The 23,313-nt window shown below is 41.9% G+C and overlaps 1 pseudogene; it reads right to left on the reverse strand.

Annotated features, from left to right (window-relative positions):
• Positions 1-597: 597 nt before the first annotated feature.
• On the reverse strand, positions 598-9,010 carry LOC121677085 (annotated as a pseudogene).
• Positions 9,011-23,313: the final 14,303 nt, after the last annotated feature.

The following is a 23,313-nucleotide window of genomic DNA, read 5'->3' on the forward strand; positions in this document are numbered from 1 at the left end:
TATAGAAAAATCATGATTTTGATTATTTTTATTATTATTAACTACTATATTGAATCTTACCCTTCATGGTGATGAGTGGGGCTTGCTTTCCTTTCCTGGAAAGGACAGGACTTAGTGTCTCATATCTAATGTACAAAAAGATCAATCTATAGTGTACCAACACTTGCTGAAAAACCTGGTAAGTACCAATTTAGCCTGGCTATTAATGTCACTATCCTGGCAACATCATCCTGATAGACTGTTTATCCTGCGTATGAAATTATTGAGGCACACCAGCCCTATAATTATTCTGTACATCCAAAGTTACTTCAAATTTAAAAGTTTAAGTTAGTCTTGGTAGGTAATTGGGATTATTTTTCCATCTGTTCAAGAAAATTACTGATATAGATTGGAAGGATATTTTTTGCTTGAAGACAGGAATCTTATTTTGGTATAAGACTTCTTTCCACCCCAGTTGTTCTCTGGACCCTGTGAACAAAATTATTCTCTGGACCCCATGAGCAAAATAGAATTAAGCAAGTCCAATACAGGGATGTATGTCCAGTTCCTTAGTCATTATAGGACTCATCCATTCACCTCAGAAACCTTAACATCAGTCTAAAATGGCAGATTTGGAGGTAGGGTTTTGTATTTCCTTTCAGAGCGTTCATCTCAAAATTTCTCCTCACCTTCCCATGGCTGTGGATGCATCCAGGACACAGCACATTATCTTCCACTCCTGGGGATGGGAAAACACAGGCTGGTGATAGGAAGAGAGGTATCATCTCTTGGGGGACTGTCTGGTACTCAGGTATGACCAGCGTGCATCTGCAGGTGAGCCCAGCCTGCTTTATCTGCAGGGAGTTGTATGCCATGGACTACACACCACCTGCATCCAGTGACTGGCGGCAGAAAGGCCTTGACATTCAAGAGAAGAGGCTGGCGATTCATAGCCCTAGGCTGAGCAGCTCTAATGGCAATTCTTCCCCTGGCTGCAAAAACAGACTCCCTTACTGAAGTTATAACTTCAACTATTATTTATATCTTGAAGCTTTGAGGCCTGGGTCCTCTGATGTCTGCCTTGGGTTTCTTGAGAACTGGCTTCATTTTGGCCTCAAGAGATATTTGGGGAACATGACATTTTTGTTTTGAATATGAGTTTTTCTGGAGTCTCAAGTAGACTTCAACTTTCTTGTCATCCATACTCAAGTTATGATAGCGATATCATTCCCAAATAGTGTTCTGGGACACCTCATTAATAGGAGGCAGGATGGCTGGCAGGGGCAGGTAGGGGTTGGGATCCTATGAAGCTGGCATCGGGGGAACTGGAGGCCTGAGGTCTATGGATGAAGAAACACTTGATTTTGTAGGCACATCTATGGTGAGCTCCTCAGTAGCTGGGACCAGCGCTAAAATGATTTCTTTTTCATTAAATTCTCCCTTGTCATAGGTGTCCTGGCTGGAGAGTGACATTTTCAGCAGGCTTCAGAGAAGACAAAAGCAGCAAAGATAAGGATGTCTAGAGCTCTGGAAGGAAATATTTTTTTAACAAATCTGATGGTAAACTCTTATCCAAAACATACAAAGAGTTCTTAAACAATGGCAAAAATCCATCTGATTTCACAATAAACAAAACAAACCCACATAGACATTTAACCAATGAACATATTAACACATGTATGACAAAGAAACATGTAAAAAAAAGATGCTCAGATGCAAATTAAAGCAACAGTGAGATCACACCAGGTACCTAATTAAATGGTCCATATTCTTAACAAAGACCAACAGGGATATAGATGCTCGTTTGTTGCTGGTAGAAGTATAAAACGGTACAGTCACTTTTGAAGACATTTTAAAGTTTCTTATAAAATTAAACATATTCCTACCATGTGATCCAATAATCATGCCTCTTAATTTCTACCTAAAATGAACTGGATATTTGGGTCTGCCTAAACACACACACACAAACACATTTTTATTTATAATGAATAAAATTTGAAAAGATCCCACATCTCCACCACAGAGAAAAGGAAAGCTATGCTGTGGTACAAACAGATAATGGACTATTACACAATACTAGAAGAAATGAGTTATCAAGCCACAAGAAAGCACAGGACACAGGAAATGAATATTACTAAATGAAAGAAGTCAATCTAAAAGTGTTACATATTATATGATTACAACTCTAACATTTCGGAACAAAACATATGGTTATTTAAAAGAGAAAAGAATGGTTGCCAGAGATTAAGGGAGAAGGAGGACTGAGTAGTCAGAACACTAAGGATTTGGGGGACAGTGACCACTGCAATGGTGAATATGTATCATATGCTTGTCTGCAAGTAAAGCCTAGTATGAACTATAAACTTTAGGTGCCAATTTGGCACTGTTTATTCCTCAATTATAACATGTTTTACTCTGGAGTAAAGAGAGAATGAGAGATGCTCCGAGTATGGGGAGACAAGAGGTATAAGGGAACTTCATATTACATTGGCTAAGTGTTGTCATAAATCAAGAACTTCCCTTTGAAAAATTAAGCATGATTAAGAAAAGGCTATAAGTGCTCACTAGATACCTCTGAATCATATGTTTAGTTCCAGGCTCCAAAATGATTACAATGCGGTAAATCCTCCTGAAATTTTCCCTAGCATGCCTCTTTTAAATCTGTGATCTGCATTCATGACCAAATCTACCCAACCCCCAAAATCAATTCTTTTACAGCTGAGATATTCCAGTCATAATACCTTGTTGGATTTGATTGTCTATTTCCTTTAAGTCAGCCTGCTCATTTGGGTTTCCTGGCACTGTGGTTCAAAGATTCCTCATTCTGCCCCTGGCATCCTTGAGTCTTCCATTTCCCCACACTCCAGTTCATGGACCTCCACAGTGGTTCTTGCAAATGCTGGATCTATGTTCATCTAGTGCTTTTATATCTACCGGGTCTGGTAGTCATAATGGTTTTCCTTCTTCCTACAGGCACAGCCCTCTCTAACCTCCAATACATGGCACAATTCTCTCCTCTTCTGGTGAACAAACCTACAGCCCTTTACACCTTGCAAGGTTGAGATGTCTTTTGGGGAGTGCACAGATTTTTTTTCTAGATGTTACAAGGACACCATGCTGAAATTGTTATAATAAGACATGTGTCTAATCTACAACATCAAGGGCTTCCTTTTGAAAATTAATTACTTTTGTATTTGTGTGCATGCATATCTGTGCACCACATGACTACGCAGTGCCCATGGAGGCCAGAAGAGGACACTGAATTGCCAGAAACAGGAGGAGTTGCAGAAAAACATTAGCCACCACGTGGGTGCTGGGACTCGAACCCAAGTCCTCAAAATGAATAGCCAGTGCTCTTAATTACTGAGCTACCTCTCTAGCCATACCATGAACTTCTTCACAGTGAGGGCCTGTCATAGTTAACTCTCAGATCCCTGTGCCTTTCATTTATGGAAGATTAATGCTCCATGATTTTCATTATTTATTGTGGGGAGTTGAATGCCTCTGATAAGGAACAGTGTCCTGTGCAGAACAGAGTTCTGCCTACACGGTAAGTGTAGAAGCCACACAGGAACCCTTCAACACACACATTTTTACACATTACCCAGGTCAGGGCTGACATACATTCTCCCCTGTCTATTCTGATTCATTCACCCATTCATATATTTCTTCATATTTGTGTGACCAAGAAGAGAGAGGTCCTTGAACAAGTCAATTTAGTATTTCAGAAATCACATGCAAGGTTAATTTGACTCTGCCTATAGGTCTTATGCTGTTAACAACTCACAGCTGAGTGTTATGATCTTCCTGTGAAGTCAATGTGGATCACAGCTGATCCTTGGCCAGTGTTCTAGTGGTTGTCAACTTGTCCCAGCCTGGAATCACTTCACAAGGCATCACAATTGTGTCATTGCCCTTATCAGATTGGTCTGCATGCTTATCTGTGTATGACTGTATTTATCATCAATTTAATGCAGAAGAGCCCAGCCTGACATAGTTGGTGCCCTGTCTTCACAGGTGGTTCTGGACTATCTGAGAAATCTAGCTACATATGAACATGAGAGAGCCAGTAAGGAACATCCTTTCATGTTTTTGGTTCAAGTTCCTACTGGAGCTCCTGTTCCAGTTTCCCTCAGTGATGATGGACTGTGACCTGGAAGGATAACTCATATGCATCCCTTCTCCATCAATTGCCTGTGGTCATGGCATTTGTTATAGCAACAGGAAACTGGAACCATTAGTTTGGACATCTATGTCTTGAAACTCTCTTCCATAAAGTCTGAGTCCAATGTCTAGCACCCTTTCCAGGAGAGAGGACTTTGAATAATTCAAGTATTGTATACTCATGTTATTTGTATCCCCTGGCAGGAGAATTTACAATGCCTCATTTAATGAGAAATTGAATGGAATATGTGTTTGAAAAATTAATCCATTTTAATAATATATGGCCCTGAGACTGGCCATCCCTGGCAGTGTTTAAACCTATAAACTAAGGGACCATGAATAGCAATTACAGTAAAAAGTAATGAGATATGTGGTATTTCTCTAAGAAAATTACTTTTAAAAATATGCATTTTGACATGCTTGAAATTAATTGCACAATTATGCAGTTCCAAAGTGTAATGAGTAAAACTTTAAGCTGTGGTGAGAAAGAAGGGAGCACCCATATTTACTAAAAATCTCAAAAGCCTCACCCCTGAAAAAACGCACTTGCAAAGTAATTGAAGTTTAAGGAAGACAGCTTTCCAATAAAAAAAAATTGATCAATCTTCCATTTAGCAAAACCCAAGGATTGGGAGTAATTTAACAGTTAGTAAAAGAATAATGGTTAGTACACTATAAAACACACTGAGCTGAGACAAACTGGATATTGAAAAAACAAAACCAGAACAAAACACAAGATTGTTCACCAAAGGGAGGCTGAATAAATAGATTTGGGAAGAAAACACGACTCTGGGAATGTTTTTCCATTGCCTTGTAAAAGCGCCGCTCTCAGCAGGCAGACATTAAGGTGAATAAATTGAGGAAGGAATTACAGGTGAGAATTTAGCTTTAAGATTTGGAAGTTTGCCACTCAGGATCTACAGATCAGAAATGCTGGGCCAAAAGTTGTCGAAGACACAGTTCCTTGAGTAACCCAAGAGAGTTGTGGAGTTTCCTGAATACCCACTTGGTTCCTGTGTGGTCACAAAGAGCAATCAGGATTCACTTAAAACAAACAAACAAAAAAGAAGCTTCTCCTACTACACTGGAGCTAAATTTAGTCAGACAGCTCTCATGACTAGGAAGTTCCCTCTGTATCGAGCAGAATAAAAGCGTATCTAATCCTTTTAAAGCAACAGCACTATAACCATTCCAACAGGAATGGAGATATTCTAATGAGACACTTGTATCCTCCTCTTGGCTATCAGACTATTAGAACAATGGACTCCAAGAGTGTAGTGAGGAGCAGATGGGCTGTGTTCCTGCCGCCCTGCTCCTGGCCGCCTGGCTGAGGTCCTTGGGCCAGCCAGAAGGGTTAGTTAACTCCTGGAAAAAGATTTCACACGTCTGATCACTTGTCAGAGGATGTCATAGGAAAGCCGCAAGATGGGGATGAGTGGTTCCATAGCTTGACAGGGTTAACAGACTTTTCCTACACATACTTTTGGTCTTCTATTCAAAGCCAAACTTCATGTTTGAGGTGACTCCAGAGCTGTAGGGTCAAACTCTTGCAGAGGACGGCAGTTTGGTTCCTAGCACTCATATGCAGTTTGAAACCTCCTATAACTCTTGTTACAGAGGATACAACACCCTCCTCAAGGGTAACTGGCTCAGGCGCACTCCCACCCACACCACATACACACACTCATGTAATTAAACATAAAAATAAATCTTTAAAATCGAAGTCATGTTAGGATCCTGAAGACAGATTTGTGGAGAAGATTTCACTGGATTTCTTTGCCACTGAATAAAGCTAATTTTTCTGCTTTTTTAAAACCATTTATTACATGTTTATTTGGCTTATTATGGCTAGCTAGCCAAACCTAGTGTGTTAAGAGTGATCAGGGCTTGGGCTTTAACCTTAACTCTGGTAAAAGTCTACATCTTCCCCTAACGCAACACTAAGAATAGGCACTTAGACCAAGAGCCCTGTGCAACAGTCTGAAGACATCTACCGTGTCCCTTCTGCAACTCTCACATCAGGACCACTATGCTTTCAGCGAAATAGCACCAACAGGTCACTTCAAAACAAAGTTCTGATGGAATTCAAGCTGCTAAAACGCAGATGGTTTTGTTCCTATATTTTTGAGTATATAATTATGTTTCTGAACCATCCTTCTATAAATAGCTATTTTAGTCCCCAACAATGATTGGGAAGGCCACACCATGATAGCACCTGGATGGGCACTCCCACCACAGCTGCTTGCCTTGACCCTCTATTCAGTCTGCCTGCTCATGAGTGGCCTGGTGGGGCCTTGATGCTGCTCCGATCCCCACGGTACCCAAATGCCACTGTTCATCATCCACACTGTGGAAGGGGAAGAAGTGAACCCCACACAGGTTGCAGCATGCATATTCACGAGCCTTAGGAACCTGGCTGTCGCATTCTGTGTGGGCTGGTCCCACTCTCACAGAAATGCTGTGTAGAAGGAGCGGCAGGGACTGTGTCCCACCACCTGGCTAGCTTTACACCCGAAATAATTACACGGAAACTTTATTCTTTTAAACACTGCCTGGCCTGTTAGTTTCAGCCTCTTACTCACATCTTGACTAACCCATATTTAGTAATCTGTGTAGCACCACAAGGTGGTCGCTTACCAGGAGAGATCTTAAACTGCGTCTGTCTTGGAGAGGAGAAGCATGATGACTGCCTGAAGCGTCTGCCTCACTGCCTTCTACCCAGCATTCTGTTCTGTTTACTCCGCCTACCTAATTTTCTGTCCTATTAAAGGGCCGAGGCACTTTCTTTATTAACCAATGAAATTAACACATAAACACTCCTTCATCAATGCTGTGAGCCATCAGCTGGAGAGTCAGTCGTCAACAAATAGACCACATCATCAAGTCGTGCAATGGACCAAAAGGATGCACATGTGCAGACATTGTGTTTGTGTGCCACTTGGACTAGATGTATCAACATGCATATAGGTAGTATATGTACATATTTAAATCAATTTCTGAGAAAAAAATGAAATTACATCTGTGCTTGTTTCATTTTAAAATTTCTAAAATAATGGAAGCTAGCAAACTACATTTGCATATCTGAATATGCTGCTATTACATATAAGTATATATGTAAACATACATGTATATTTATGTATGTATTATATATCCCTTCACCCCCTTCAAAGTGGATGTTATGCTGAAATACCAACCAACACGCAGAATGATTGCTTGGCCTCTTTGCATCTGAACACGGGAAAGAAAGCTTTTTGATGGATGAGCCATAGTGAGTCATTGTGCTCTTTCCCCAGGGTTACAGTCACCATCAGCAGCACTTTGGACTTGTACTCAGTTTGAGACTGGACTCTGTATCGAGGAGTTTCCTTTCTTCATGAAGTTACAGCACACATTTTTTAGCTCTATCATCAATATGACTGTTCTTGGTTGCCAACTTGACTACACTGCGCATTAACTAGATCCCAAGTAGTTTTGTGCACCATGCAGTGAGGAGTTTTTCATAGCTTATTTGAGGTAGGGACCCACCCTAAAGCCAAGCCCCATCTTCTGGTGGCAACCCACATAAAAGAGCACAAAAATATTTCACTTTTTGCCTGCTTGTCCTCCTTCTCATCAGCAAGTCCATTCACTCTGTTCCTAAGGCATTGCCTCGCTGCTGTGAGAACCTGTTCTTCAGTATTCCAACAGAGCCCAAAACCTGGTGGCATTCTTGGTCTCTTCTGGAACTTCAGCACCAGATTGGGACCACTGGGACATGTAGTCTCATGGGCCACCAGATCCTTGACCTTTATAGTCAAGGGACAGCCATTGTTGGAATACTAGGACCTTACCTGTAAATCACTCTAATAAATACTCATATTAATATATATGAATAAATACAGGCATAAATAAATGTATTGTATATATATATGAATGTCTATAGATGAACACATATACATGAAAATATAATATCACTATTAACATTCCTTATTGCATGTCTATTTGTCTACTAGTCAAATTCTCTACATCACTTGTAACCGGTTTCTACTTCCTTCACAGTTAATGTGGTCAAATAAAATCTTTCACTATTGTTAAAATAACACTAAAGACTTTTTCTATTAAAAATTCAAGAAATTAGGTAATATGCAAGTTATCACATGTTAAATCTATATCACATGCCAATCAATGATTACATCCAATATAACATATGGAAATAAAATTTGCATATTTCAAAACAAGCAATAGTAACTGAACTTTAATAGGGTTATTCATGCCAAATGAACTCGGTTTTAGAAGACTATGTGGGTTGGTAAACACTTCTTTGACATCTGTTCCAGGTCAAAGACATGAGCATCCAGATAAGGCTATATTTATCCTAAAAATGAGTCAAAGAATGTAAAATGTCCAAATATTTGCACTGGTTGCTTTTTAGGGAGGAAAAGGCATGATACTGTGATACTGGCATAATTTTAAGTTATATAGAAATACATATAAAGATGAACTGTCAATACGGAATTTTTAACGCTGGAACTTTCTCCCTTTTTTCCCTAAATGTTTAATTACTTTAAATTGGGGAAAGCATTTGCTTTCCCAGTTAGCACACTTCTGCAGAGGCAGTGCCTCGGCCAGTGGATAGGGATCCCAGGGACATGTGGTGCCTGTACCCTGTGCTGAGAGTGGCTGGCTTGGAACACAGGTTCTCTGCACATAGGATGAACAAACAGAACATCCATTTGTCTGTGGAAGGGTACCTTAGGATTGGCAAGGTGAGCGCAGCTAGTGTGTGTTTAGGTCTTTTGCTGCCATAGAAATCCTGTGGGGGCAGACATGCCCACTCACTGAAGCCTGGGCTGGTTCCTTGTCTACTCTTTTCTTTGAGGGAGCTCATCTATGGTGAATCCCCAATTTCTCCTCTGTAATCCATCCAACAGCAGTCATGAGGCCCTGCTCTTCGGCAATCTGTTGGGTCATGAAGTGTCTGTTCACCACTGACCCTCGGCTTTGTGTCGCAGCTGATAAGCCCTTGAGTTTTTGGGGGGAGTTCTCCTGTACTTTGACTTTGGGGGTCAAAATTAAAAATATAAGGCTTTGTATCCTGTGCCCCGAGTTCTTTTAATAGCTATTTGGCCTGTACAGTTGGCTAGGACTCATCCCTCTAAGCTGTTTGTCCTGCATAGGACTACTTAAGTCTTTTCTATTTTAGTATGCTATGCTTCCTGGAGTTTTGAAATCTTAGGGACATTCCCTTTTCTATACAGGAAAGGATTCCCGTCCTGGGAGCCTGACTTGGTTGTAGCGGGCACAGCCTTGAAGCTGGACTGAGAGGCCCCGGAGGCGAGGATATCTGCAGCAAGCAGAACCTCAGGGGCACAGTCTTGAAAGAACTTCCCAGTGGCACAGTACTGCAGGACAACGTCAGCAGCCGGGCAGTGAGATGTGCTCAGGACCGAGTCTTCTGGATCCTGGGAAATAGTCTCCAGCCATTCACTGATTTGTGAGTTACCCATCTCACCAGATTCCATGGGGAGTGTGCACTCACAGGACTCTTCCTCTTCTGCGTCCTCCAGCTCCCTGGTATCCCTGCTACTTGGTGGCTGGGATGTCACACTGATCTCCTGAACTGACACCCCTCTGTACATTTCTCCTAAAGCTGAACCCTCACTCTCCTGTGACTCAGACACCCTTGACTTGGCCTGGATTTGGCTCTGGGTTGTCTGACCAAAATTCAAGAACCATTTCACCATGCCAGGCTCTACCCACAAAGCTGTGCAAGGTGGACACAAAAGTCATACTGTCCTCTTAGACATCTGTAGGGGGCTCAGTGGACCCAAAGTTGTCACTACATGGAGCCTCTCTCAGGAATTCTGAGGGTAGAAGTACAGTTCTGTATGGACAGAGATTTCACAGTGGAAGTTATTCTCGTCACTTCCTTTTCTGGGGCTTCCTGAAAAGGTTCTCCCAGGGTACTGGCTGTTTTGACTATGGAGTTGTCTCTAGAGTCCCAGGACAGAGAGGCATTGGAGGACTGTGGAGAGAACAAAGCTGTAGCCTTCTTCGTGTTTAAAACACTTATGGTCTTGAGGCCTCTGAAGGGCAGGCTCCATCTGTGCCTCACTAGGCGTCCTGTAATATGTGCTTCTAGCATCTTATGAGTGCCCAAATCTAGGGAGGAAGGCCCATTATAAGTTTTCTGGCTGGTGGCTTAATCATTGAAGGAATTTTTTTCCAAGTTTCCATATATGGCTTTGAGATTTCAGGAGGGACCAATGCATGGTCTACACATACTCCATGACAAATGCCCATGGGCACCTTACTGTCATTGGCTTGCCTCCACTTCCTGCTTGAGTGATTTTTCAGGGTGCCTTCTAGCCATTTCTTTCCTGGTCCCACGGGGCAAACACTTCACCCACCACTTCTTGGGCGTCTCATGTGGCAAGTTTCCAGCTCTGTCTCAGAGACGGCCTCGAGAACTTCGCCTAGGGAACCTTCAGGGCTTCTGTAGAAATCTTTCAGAGCTCTTCCCAGACAGATTGTCAGATCCTTGTATGGGGCCCTCCAGAGTTGGGAGTATCTCTGGACCCTTAGATGAGATGCTCTGTGGAAGCTGGCTGCTTTTGTCTGCCTGTGCTGAGGCACATGATGTCCCGTGATTAACTTCTGTCTGATCTTGGTCCAGAGATAGTTGGGATGGTGGGGGACCATTTGCCCTGCTGCTGTGTGAACCTCTTTTTTTAAATGTTCTTCCAGCTTCTCTGGTTTCTCAGGGTTAATTGCTATGCCCACGGCTGTCATGCCTGTGTAGCAGAAAATGCCGCTAAAGTGGAACGACGCTGAAGGGTTGGGGTCTGCGCTCCCAGGAGCTGAGCCCCAGGCGGTTCCCTGGCAATCAGCCACAGTCATGATTCCGGATCAGCAAACTCACCTTCGCTGGCCCTGGCGATGTATTGAGCTTTCTGGTCTTTGTTTCTGTATTCTGTGTAGTTCTTTTATCTTGCCAGCAGATCAAGATGTTCCAGGACATTACCCATAATAACCAAACTACTGAGGACATATTGGACTCTGGCTCACTCTCTGGGGGAACTTATGGATACCCTAAAACAGAAAGAGCTCATGATAGGAGAAGATGAGTAAATGATGAAGGAAAATCATGACATATCAGGCCTCTTCTTTCCCACGGGGCCTTGGAGTGGAATCTTGACATTTCAGGCCTCTTCATTCTCTCACGGCCTTGAAGTTTTAACCGTGAGACATAACTCAAAGTTAATTAAAACATTGAGTGCTAATCTTAGAGACTCAAGGTCCGAAAAGCACCATAGAGTGCCCCACTTATCTGAAGCTTAAGTTCCCAAGGACAAGATTTCTTTTTCCAAGGATGTTTTGTGTCTAGCACCTGCCCCTGATAATGTGACAAAGAGAAGTTTTCATACTGTGCCAACTGATGACACATGACCTTCTGGTTTGTTCTTTGTTTGAATACTATATAATGAAAACATGAATTTAGTAAAATTGCAGCAGCATATTCAACCTTATTGAGTGTGTCTGTCTGTCATTTCCTTGACGATTCCTGATTTCTCCTAGCCTTCACCTCTGTTCTCCCGCGGTCGGTGGTCTCCAAGAGAGGTGGTCCGTGGCAGTTAATGAAATCTTCTTGAAGGCAGACAGCAGAACCCTGGCCTCAGGAGGCCCAACTGTTGGACACCAGTTGGTTAAATGCTTCCTGTGATTTTTTAACTATGGCCAGTAAATGGATCCTACTTTCTAGGTGCTTCTTCAAAAGGTGGCACTCAAGGTGTCTAACAGCAAATGGGACAATTGATTGTGATGCTGGAGGGCAGGAAGCCCCATAATTCCTAATTGGGGCTGAGTGATGTAGTAGCTTGAGGGAGAGGAAGTGGGTCATGGGTCTGGGTTTAGATTCCAGCCAGTAAGGTTGGGATTTGACCAAGAGATGAAGCAAAGGTTTTGGAGGAAAGAGCTGTGGAGGTATGCTAGACCGAACTTCTACTGGGATGGAAGTAGAGAGTCCATTGAACAAGATGGAGGGGCCATCTAGTGGGGACCCTGCCATGTTGATAGTAGCCATAAGGAATTCACTGTGGAGAAAGGGGAGGCCCCCCCAAAAATCTGGCTACATTTATCTTTTAATTTGCTGGCTAAGACCGCCTGGTAGAATTGCTGATGACCTGTAAACTGCTCTGATTGCTAGAAGGGGCGTGAAGTGGTGGTGGCCTGCTGCCTGCTCCAGAACTCTGGCAAACAGTCCATATAGCCCAAGGCATGGTCAGATCTTTCTTTTCCTTGGCCCTTCCAAACTTTGACTTCAACCCTCTTCCTAATCTGAACTTCCAGTGACTCCTGGATATCAGGGTTGATGCAAAAGGGCTCCCCAGCCTGCCTCTATCTGCTGTATGTGGGACCTGTCCAGACGAGGCCTCTTGAATGGTGAGAGAAAGATCCTTTAACAAGGAGTCGCCATGTGACGAGTTGGAGTGGCACCAGGTTTTGGCAGCTCCCTGGTACCTGGAAGGGCCTGAGGTAGGCCTGTTTGAATAGCGCAGGCCCGGGGTGGTTGAGGTAGGCCTCCTTGAGTGGACAAGGCCTGGGGTGGTTGAGGTTATCGTCCTTGAGTGGACAAGGCCTGTGGTGGTTGAGGTTATCGTCCTTGAGTGGACAAGGCCTGTGGTGGTTGAGGTAGGCCTTTTTGAGTGGTCAAGACCTGAGATGGTCGGGATGGGAGAAGGAAAACCTGGCAGAGTGCTCTGTCACAGGATGCTGTAACATCCCCAGTGCTTTCCAGTCACAAGAAGCAGTTGCCGTGCTGCAATCTGACATGGGTGGAGGACAAGCCACAGGAGCAGCAGAATGAGAAGTTAGGGAAGGTGCCCATAGTGGTGAGTGGCACCTTCCAGAAGTCAAGGCCTCTGGTGGCTGAGAGGCACTCATAGCCGATTGTGACTCCATGGAAACTGAGGAATTCAGCAGGACAGGTGACAGGATTTTAGAATCTTTGGGCAGCAGGTGTTCCTTGAGAGTAGCAGAGGAAGCCACTAGGGATCAGTTGGTGGATACAGATACCTCTGTGGGCTGCCTATGTGGTAGGTGGGCTTTGGCAGCTTCAGGTTTGAACGCTTCACCTGAGGCATCTTGTCTTAAGAGCTGGCAAAAGCTGATGGTATTGATAAGCCTTTCTATGGTGCTATGCAGAAGTGAAACCAGTACCTTGTCCTCCTTTGGTTTCTTCCTGCTGCCTCTGTAAGCTTTCAGGGTCCTGATTTTCTTTCTGACCTTGCCGTGTTCCCTCTTCATCACCTTTTTAGTGGTGGTGTTTTCTGCTGGTGAAGGCGAAGGTAAGTCAAGGTGGAGGATGGGTAATAATAGGTGGAAGAGCCCCAGCCCCCACACAAAGGCAAAGACCATGTCCATTGCCCAAGTGGTGAAGCTGGGAATCAGCCATAAAGGATCAACACTTTGCCGAAGAGAGAGAAAATTCTCCATCTGAATCGCCCTGTTGCTCTCAGGCAACTGAATGCAGAGAGTTCTCCCTGGAGTTGGTAGCTGGGCCCATGCCTACATCACAGAGCCCCTGTCTCCCTGTCACAAAGGGATCCTGGGTGTGGGGGAAGGGTGCTAGGAAGAGCTGACCAAACACTCTCTGTCCTCCAGGCTTCACATGGGCGCCATCCTCCACAGCCTTTTGTGTCTGTTTAAAAATTCTATCTGTACACTCCATCAGAAATAGAATCTTGTCCATCATCTCTTCCTCTCTCACCCCCAGAGAGAGGCTTATTCATGTTCTGTGGATTTTTGAGACCTCCAAGCCATCTCCAGTGACATACCTCCTCCAAAGGCCCCACCTCCTAATCCCTTCCAAAAGTTTTACCAACTGGAGACCAAGCACTCAAATATATGAGCCTGTGGGGTTTATTCCAACCACCATAGTTCATTCTCTGGTCTTCCACAGGTTTGTAGCGATATCATAAAGCAGAATTCACTTCGTCAAATTCAAAAGCCTTCCCCCCCCCCCCCCGGCTTGCTCTCACAGTCTGAACACTACTTCAAAATCCAAAATCTCTTCCTAGACTCAAGGCAATCTCTTCATTGTAACCTCAAGTAAAAGCAAAACTCAAATTCCATATTTCAACATACAATGTCACAGAATACACGTTCCCATTCCCAAAGAGAGGAAGGAGGGTGTCTTGAGGAAATACTGGGCCAAAGCAAGAGCAGAACCTAGCAGGGCAAACTCCAAACTCTGCACCTCCATGTCTGATATCAAAGGGCTCTTCAGCTCCTCCCAGTCCTCGAAGCTTTGTTGACTGCAGCACACTTGCTTCTCTTGGGCTACATCCACTACCTGTTAGCAGCTTTCCTTGGCAGATTTCCACGGCTCTGGCATCTCCAGCATCTTGGGGTCTCCAAAGATTCTATGCTTCACCTTCACAGCTTCATGTATTGGCCTCTCTATTTCTCCATGCAGGGACACCCCTGACATATGCCCGATCTCAGCAGCTTTCCTTAAGCACAGAGGATGATCCCACTACCCCTTTGCTCGTGTTTCCTTCGTGACTCTAATGCCAGAACCACATGACCAAAGTAGCCAAGCTCTGCTGCCTGCTTAGCATGAAACCTGGAACCTGGACCCTTCTGGAGTTGTCTTGGCATAAGCTTTGGTTTGTTGTTGCTCTTCAGGGACAAGTCATTCCTGAAGGCCTTTTCTTCTCACAAATTGCAGGATTGGCTGGCCCATGGGGACCCTTCCCTCTATTCTATTTCTCTTTTTCTCTTTCAGCACCAAGCAAGACTCCCACATTACATTTCTTGTGCTCTTTGTCGCTCCAACTGTATACTTGTATTTCCTTTTGCCCTGTTTAATCTTTTTCATTGTAGATATCCATAGCAATGATTGAGCTCTAATAACCACACAACAGAGACAATAGCAAGCTGTCTTGAAATCTACTCTGCCTTGAACGCCTTGGCATGGGAGACCACTTCCTAAATATAACACCAGTAGCACAGACACCGAGAGCAACAATTAGTAAATGGGCCCTCTTGAAACTGAGAAGCTTCTCTACCTCATACCGAAATGGGTGATCCTGCCTTCACGAATCCTCCCAGTGAAACTCTAAATGTTCTCTCGTAGTTTTAGCACAGCTTTTTTTTCTAGTACCCTAACGCATGCCATACAGTGTTTATATAGTCTATGACTTCTAGACAATCAACGATATTAAGCAATTCAGTTTCAGCACTGTTCAGAGAAAAGGATTCTGGGTCATCTTTGAAAGAATTACAACATGGCAACGGTCCTGCTGAGAATCGGTGTGGCCTCATGTTAAACTGCTGCTCTTGGGAATGTAAGACCTTACACCCTTAATGACTTCTCATCCATCTTGTGAGCTGCTCTGGATGTAAACCAAGGCTTCAAACAGAAACTTGGATGACTAAGAACTTGATTAACCACTATAGCCACAGTTCAGTGATCTGAAGTCAAATATGGACAGCAGCAACGGTCTTGAGAGCTGTGCCACATGAGCCAGATCTACACCATTGCTTTCCAAGTCCAGAAGCTGGGGAGGGGGAGAGGGTAGGGTGGGAATCCAGGACAGAGACTGGAAAATGAATTACCTATTTTTGTTTCCTAGATTCTAAATCTAAAATCTTCTGTGACAGCGACAACTCAGCTCATTTCACTGACCCTAGCTTCCAGACACAATAGATAACATTCTTTCTATATTTGCCAAGTATTCCTGAAGGTCAAACAGTGATGTTAATGGAAGGGTTAAGCCTCTGAGAGACACCATTTTAACACAGAGAAAGATGACATTGTCCCTATTTCAAATATAGACAATGATTTTCCATATTTATGAGTCAATCTTGATGCCTATAGGTGAAGGCAAAGAAACAGACAATAACTCTAGACCTGACATTGCTTCAAGGAGACTGTTGCAGCCTGTGAGGTTTCAACATCCATATTCTCGATTGGACAATGTATCCATTGTGTTGAATCGACCTAAAAAGGCTATATTACCCTTCAGTTCCTGAGAATCAGAGTTAGCCCATATAATTTACATCAGCAACTGAGATGAAGACTGGTCAAAGTCTATTTGCATGATGCCTTGTGGCACATTCTCCCCCAATACCTGCAATGCAATATTGCACTGAAGAACGAGGTGTGAGGTGTGCAGACCAAGGACGATCAACTCCTGATGCAAGGAAGAACAGTGAAATCTAACCCATTTTAGCAGACAGTGATGGAATAGCTTAGTGTCTTTCAGGTAAAAAAAAAAAAAGGCAATGCTGGGAATTACTGATCATAAAACAAACAGTAACACCTATTGCCCACCATCTAATAGGAAGGGCCAGAAGCTAACTGTGCAATATAGTAACTTCCTTCCTAGCCCATTTGTCTGGGTCAGAGCAGTAACACGCCTGTCCGAGAGTAGCAGAAATGAGTTGAGACAAGGATTCCTCTGTCCAACCATTAAACTAATGCCTTTCCACGCCTCACAGTTGATGCTCCATATGCCTTCAGCAGATGGCTGTGATGCTTCTGGTGTGGTCAAGAGGCATGCGCGCTCATGGCCCAACAGGTTATTTTGGTTTATATAACAAGATAATTTAAAAAAATGAGTCTTCCTCAATGGCATCCTTCTACTAGCACAATGTACAAACCATTGAAAACTCTAAGGTTTCTATTGAACTGGTAATAATTATTGGTCATAAGTCACAAACAAGTCTTGGGGCTGAGCATACAGGTAAGTTGTTAAAATGATTCTCTGGCATGCACGAAGTCCTGGGTTTGATCTCTACTCCAGATACACAGGGTATGGTACCATATACCTGAAATCTTAGCACGATGGAGGTTGGGGTAGCAGCAGAAGTTCGAGATCATCATCAGTTACAAAGAGTGTTTGAGACCCAGTTATTTTAGGTTGTGTCATAGATTTTAAATTATTTTCCATGAATAAAAAAATACTTAGAGAAAAGCACATTGAAAAGCTCATATATTCCTTTGTTTGTGTATAGCTAGATAGATAATTACACAAGTCGTAAATCAAACCATTCTTAAAAACTAAGTATAGCTGATAATAAGCTCCTATTCTTAGAAATGCCTTTCCTCCACTCTCTGTAAAATATACTTCTTTTTGAATCTGGTCAAATTGCATGATTATTTTTGGCTATGCAGATGCAACCTTTTTCTTTTTACTTCCTCTTGTGTGGATAGAAGGAAGATGAGATTTGAAATCATATCTGAGACAGAATCTGTTAGTAATAATGTTACTCAGAGAAAGTTACATTAAGCTTTCATTTCCTCATTTCTAACCTTATAAACAATTGACCATTTATAAAGTAGGAGTGTGTGCTCACAACACATATACATACACATTATACATGTCTGAAAAAAAACACATTTGCCACACACATTTAATTTACTGGGAGAATTAAACAAGATACAGTTTATTATTCTTAAGTTTAGGTTTTCCTCCTCAACTCTGAAACTTGCAGTGACTCATCAACTGAATATAAGATACTGCTGCAGGGACTCTTGCTATAGCAGCCAATAGTTAGTACCAAGTCAACATCCACATTACCGTGGATAGAAATTGCTGAGTGCTCAATGCTCTCATCACTCCTGTGACCTATACAATTATGTCCAAACCCCCAAACACAAGTTGAACTGTTGAAATCAATGGGGGTGTTTTCCTGAATAGCCAACCCACAAGTCTGTAATGGCATCAGCCAGAATCAATACAACATGAATTTATAATAATAAAAGAATAGCTTAGGTGGTTCTGACTGTAGAGACACCAACTGCTGTTATCAGTCTCATAATTGAAAAAAATATTTATTTTCACTGATCTCTACGACCCTAGTATAAGTCCTTGTCTCAAGATTTTGAGAAACAGTGTCTCACCTTGTGTTTCATGAGATCATCTAGAAAGAACATTTTTAATAAAATTCATTGTAAATGGTGGTTGACAAAACATCAATAGGTATTGTGAAAAGGGTGAAAGATTTTTGACTGAAACATTTTAACAGAATTTGCTAATTTTACTAAGTATCTGACACAAAAATTTTTCTAATTTTGCTAAGTATTTGACACACACACAGAGATAGGGGGAGGGAGGGAAGGAGGAAGAGAGTGGGAGAAAGAGATATTTCAGTCATGACTTGACCATAATCTTAAATTTTCTTTGGATCCACAAAAGATTATCAATGCCTCCAATCAGCAGAAAGTGCCTAGAAAACTATGCCCACATTTCTAAAAAAAATAGATTATGGATGCTTGTGTTTGATTAGAGTCTTGGTTATAAGTTGATATGGATAATGGTTAGGAAAAAAGCTAAACAAAGGAGATTAGATTCTGAGTTCTTGTTTTGATAATGCTTTTGTACACTGTAAAGATTTGTCATTCATATTAGTTTAAAAAAATGCTGATTGGCCAGTATCCAGACAGGAAGTATAGGTGGGGCAACCAGATTAAGAGAATTCTGGGAAGGAAAGGCAGAGACACAGTTATCAGCTAGACACAGAGGAAGCAAGATGAGAATGCCTTACTGAAAAAAGGTACCAAGCCACATGGTTAAACATAGATAATATTTATGGGTTAATTTAACTTGTAAGAGCCAGTTAGTAATAAGCCTGAGAAATAGGCCAACCAGTTTATAATTAATATAAGCCTGTGTGTTTCTTTGGGACTGAAGGGCTCTGGGACTAGGAGGGACAGAAACTTCCATCTACATTCCAACTTTTTAATATTTAATAATTTTCAAAGATTTATTTAGTTTTATTTTAAGTGCATGAGTGTCTGCCTGCATTTGTGTGCATCATGTGTGTTCCTGGTATTCTAGAAGGTCAGAAGAGGGTTTCAGATCCTGCAGAACTGGAGTTATGGGTAGTTGTGAGCCACTATGTGGGTGCTAGGAATCAAACTCAGGTCTTCTGCAAAAGCAGCAAGTGCTCTTAACAGCTGATCCATCTCTCCAGCTACTATACTACTTCTACTCTTTAAATGGAAAGTGTACATCTGAGGAATAAATTCTACTGCAGAAAAATCAGGACCATCATATTAAAATTATTTTTGTTTCATTTTCTCTGGATGACACAACACTGTGTACATGTGAGTTGATTTCTGTTAATTGTGTAATTTCCCTGATGCCTGTCAAGTAGACACCTACCTTTACAATCACATGGAGAATGTCATTTTCACATCAGGAAATGACAACCCTGCTGAAGAGTTTAAGATCCGTAAAATGACCTTGAACATATTCTTAGATTTCAAACTTGCATGAGAAATTTCTTAAATAATACACAAAAAGATATGTCTCAATGACCTAAGAGCCTTCTTTGGGCCCCTGAGTTCCATCACCTCCACTTAGAATGTCCCCACTTCAACATCTCAGCCCTCCAGGGACTTTCAGTACTCAGACATTAGCAACCATCAAACTTTAAGTCAGAAAAACACGTACTTCAAGCAATCCTCATTTATTGCTGTTTGTCTTTAAAGTGTTAGGATGAGTATTTTTTATTACTAGAGGAGCAACGTGACATAAACATCAATTCTAATATTGTCTTTCCTCTAGTTAAAATGATTTTAGCTCAGTTTTCAAGTACCTTCACCTCATATTTGTACAGTCCTTCAGATTCCAAGAATATGATCTCATATTAGATCTCTGTAAAACTCAGCAGATAGCACTATTTTTAGGTTACTGATAATAAATATTGGCTCAGAAAGGCTGATTTTTCTTGGGAGAACAAGGGTAGCAAAAGGTCAGAATATTAACATGGCTCCTGTTTATTAGTCTGTTTATAATGCCTAACATTTTGGTCTAATTTATACCTTTTCTATTTCTACCTGCTATTTTTTTTCGGAAGATGTTGGGTACCAAGCAAAGATGGAAATAAAACAGGTCTCCCATAAAAAGAAAGGTCACAATTGTATATTCACTAGATGAATTTAAATGTTTGAATGCCATAGCACAGCTAAGGTGAGAGCAGAATGTTGCAGGTGTGGGAGAAAAATGACTGCCTCATCATGGAGAATCCAGCGAGAAAGTGAGAAAACACTCTGGGGCAAACAAAGGGGGCTCGTCAACATACTCCCGAGGAAAACTGAAGTACGGCTCATGCTGAAATACGGATTTTCACAACACAGTTCTCTGTATCACTGATAATAAAGCAGCAAAGAAAGGCCAAGAGATAAGGATGGGCCAAGGTCTACGTCATTTCATAGCATTCGTGATGTATCTATCCTGTTTTGGATTTCCAAGTTATTAATTAGAGCTCAAAGCATTATGATGTACTAAAAATGTCCTCCTTTTATTGTTTTCAGGTACAATTTTAGTCAATGAGTGAAACATGTCTTATTTAAGAAAATACTCCTGAACTATTTGTAATTGTTCATTTGTTTTGCCTCTGTAGTGCACCATATGCTGCCCACTGTGATGCTGCAATTTTTAGAATTATAGATCTGCAATAGATTGAAAGACATACAGACGGACGGACAGACAGACAGACAGACAGACAGACAGACAGACAGACAGGTGGAGAGATAATAGGTTCTTCTCTCTGGTTTTCTGTCCAATCTCTTTCATTCCTATTACCTAGAAGCATTAAGAAATCTTTGACACGTTAAGATGAAGCATGACCTGTGGCTAAAGGTTGAAGAGATCACCAATGGTCAATGATTTAGTAAATTATACCTAAGCAACAAATCCTGCATGAAATCCAAAAAGATTAGACTTGGAGAATTTCTAGTAGTTTTACAAGCATGTGGTTATAAGATTCTTGGAGACTGACAGCCAAGATGCATGTCTGTGAACAAACCAGTAGATGCATGCACTCCTCAGTGGCGTCAGTAGACTCCGTGTGCAGAATTATCCTTTCTACAAGTCCATTCAGGAATGACAAGAGAAGAAAACAAAGTCTGATAAAGTAATTTATCTTTCTCTACATTACGGAGGTGTTATTTTTTTTAAAAAAAAATATGATAGTTAAAGGTCGCTGGTTATTTTAGAAGTTCAAAGTCATTACCTTCTAAGTTTGAAGCTGGCAATAGTGACCCAAAGGAGGTTAGTCTGCCCCTTATTTAGCAGAAATGCAGAGAACGCAAGACACTGGGAATTTATGAGCACACAAAATTATACACTCATGAATAGAGCCCATGAGACAAGAGGAGTAAAATTTGAGTGACTTTGATTTATAGCTATAGTTTGTCTATGGGCTTATGGAAACAGATGGTGAGAGGAAAAAGAAAACCAGTGTGCACATTCGGATTTCAAAAGAGAAGCAACATGAAACCCAGAAAGCCTTGATGAGTAACCCATTTGAAATGTACTCATCCGTGTTTCTATGGTTTCTATTGGAGTGTGTTAAATATGGTACCCTTTTTCTAAGAGAAAGAATGGGGGCGGGTTAACAATCTCCAGTGAGATCATTTACACATAGCTGATGGCAAGAGGAATCCCAAACGCCAACCTGAAACACCTCCATGTGTCTCTTTAGTCTATTCCTGCCTGCCTCTTGTTTCCCATATGACCCTGAAGACAATTATAAATGTTTGCGTATTGATAGCTCTTCCTTAATCTAAGACTTACTGAACTTTCACCATTATAGAGGCTTCAGGGTGCTTACTGAGAGTAAGTGGCTGTTTCATAGCCAGCAAATCTTTAGCCAGAGTCTGTTCATCAGGAAATGCTCTATTATCTGCAGCATTGCACAGCAAATTGCATACTCTGAGAAGCCAGTGAACAGTCTCTGCAGAATTAGAAATTAATCACTTACTTTCTTTTTTGCTAATAAACTAATATTTATTCTTACAATATACCACTTTCAATTCATACAAATAGCTAATTAGAGAAACGAAGATATGTGTATAAACAAAACAGTAAAACAGACATCAACACACTGAGTCCAAGTTAATCCGAGCTAGGCATACCAATGGGTCCATCCAGGTTGGGCCATGGAGAAACAGAGGTAGTAATAATAAAGGTAACATTTTCCACAAATTTTGTAAAGGCTCTTATTTTTATCTCTCTCTGTTGCCACTACAACCCTCGCTTTGTCTCTGCCAAAGTCATCTCTAATCCTTGAAGGTCAAACAAAAGAAGAGCAAGAAATAACCCCAAAGTTCCAGAAGCTTTCTATAAACTAGTGGGCTAATGTGAGGAACTGTAGTCAACACAGATGCCCAGACTGAGTAATATCCAGAGAGCAAACCACAATGGCCTATCACTAGAGAACTGATAAAGGAGAACCCTGAGCTCCAAATAGGAGCACTTCAGGATGCTGAAGCCCAGAACCTAGCCCATGCATCTTCTCATTTAGGAGGTTGAAGTTAAGGTGGCCAAAGATCATGGTATACCACAAGAGGTAAGAGGCAAGGCAGTCGCTGAAAAAAAAATACTTTCCTATTGTGCCAACAAGTGTCTGCTTTAATATCTGTTTAGTGTGCTTGGACAAACAGACACTGTTTCTTACCATGTAACTCATTACGTCTTACTTACAGGAGATGCAGCCTGGTAATGCTAACAAAAACCCCAAAAGCTTGGGCACCAACAGGCTGTCCAGATAAGCTAGCACAGCCCTTCCCCTTCTTGTTCCAGGGTAAGGTAGTTCCAGACCGAAACACCCGTCATTCAGGAACTGCCAATGATAGACCTCTCATCATTCTGTTTCATGAGGGAGCCTGGTTGACTGGAGGAGCAAACAGTCAGAGGGTTGCCTGCATTGGTCCCCAGCTGTAAAGCACTCTCCCGTGAGATCCTGGTCAAATCACATTGTCTCGGAAGCTTGCTTTCCTGCTCTGTAAAAAAACGAGCCAGTGAACTAAATCTAAATCAGCTCTACCCATGTCCCCTGACCGGCTCCCTCGGGCCTCGCCAGTCATTGTCACAGCACCACAGCTGTTATATTATTCAATTAATCGCAGAGTGTGTGACGGAAACAGCCATGATAATGTCCTTATCCTAAGGCCAGAGTGAAATGTAATTATGTAATTAACTAAAGAGTCTGCCTAAAATATAGCAACATCCGATTACTGATTTTATTTGTTAATGAGAAATAGAATAGACTTTTTTCAAAAAAAAAATGTCTTTGTACCAATTAGGGAAGAAAAGGTACCAGAAAGCCTAAAGTGGAAGACATAAGAATTTGACTACAAGGAAGACAGGTGCAGTGAGCCCTCCACAAGGG

The sequence above is a fragment of the Arvicola amphibius genome, chromosome 2, assembly GCF_903992535.2.
Source record: "Arvicola amphibius chromosome 2, mArvAmp1.2, whole genome shotgun sequence".
Taxonomy (NCBI): domain Eukaryota; kingdom Metazoa; phylum Chordata; class Mammalia; order Rodentia; family Cricetidae; genus Arvicola; species Arvicola amphibius.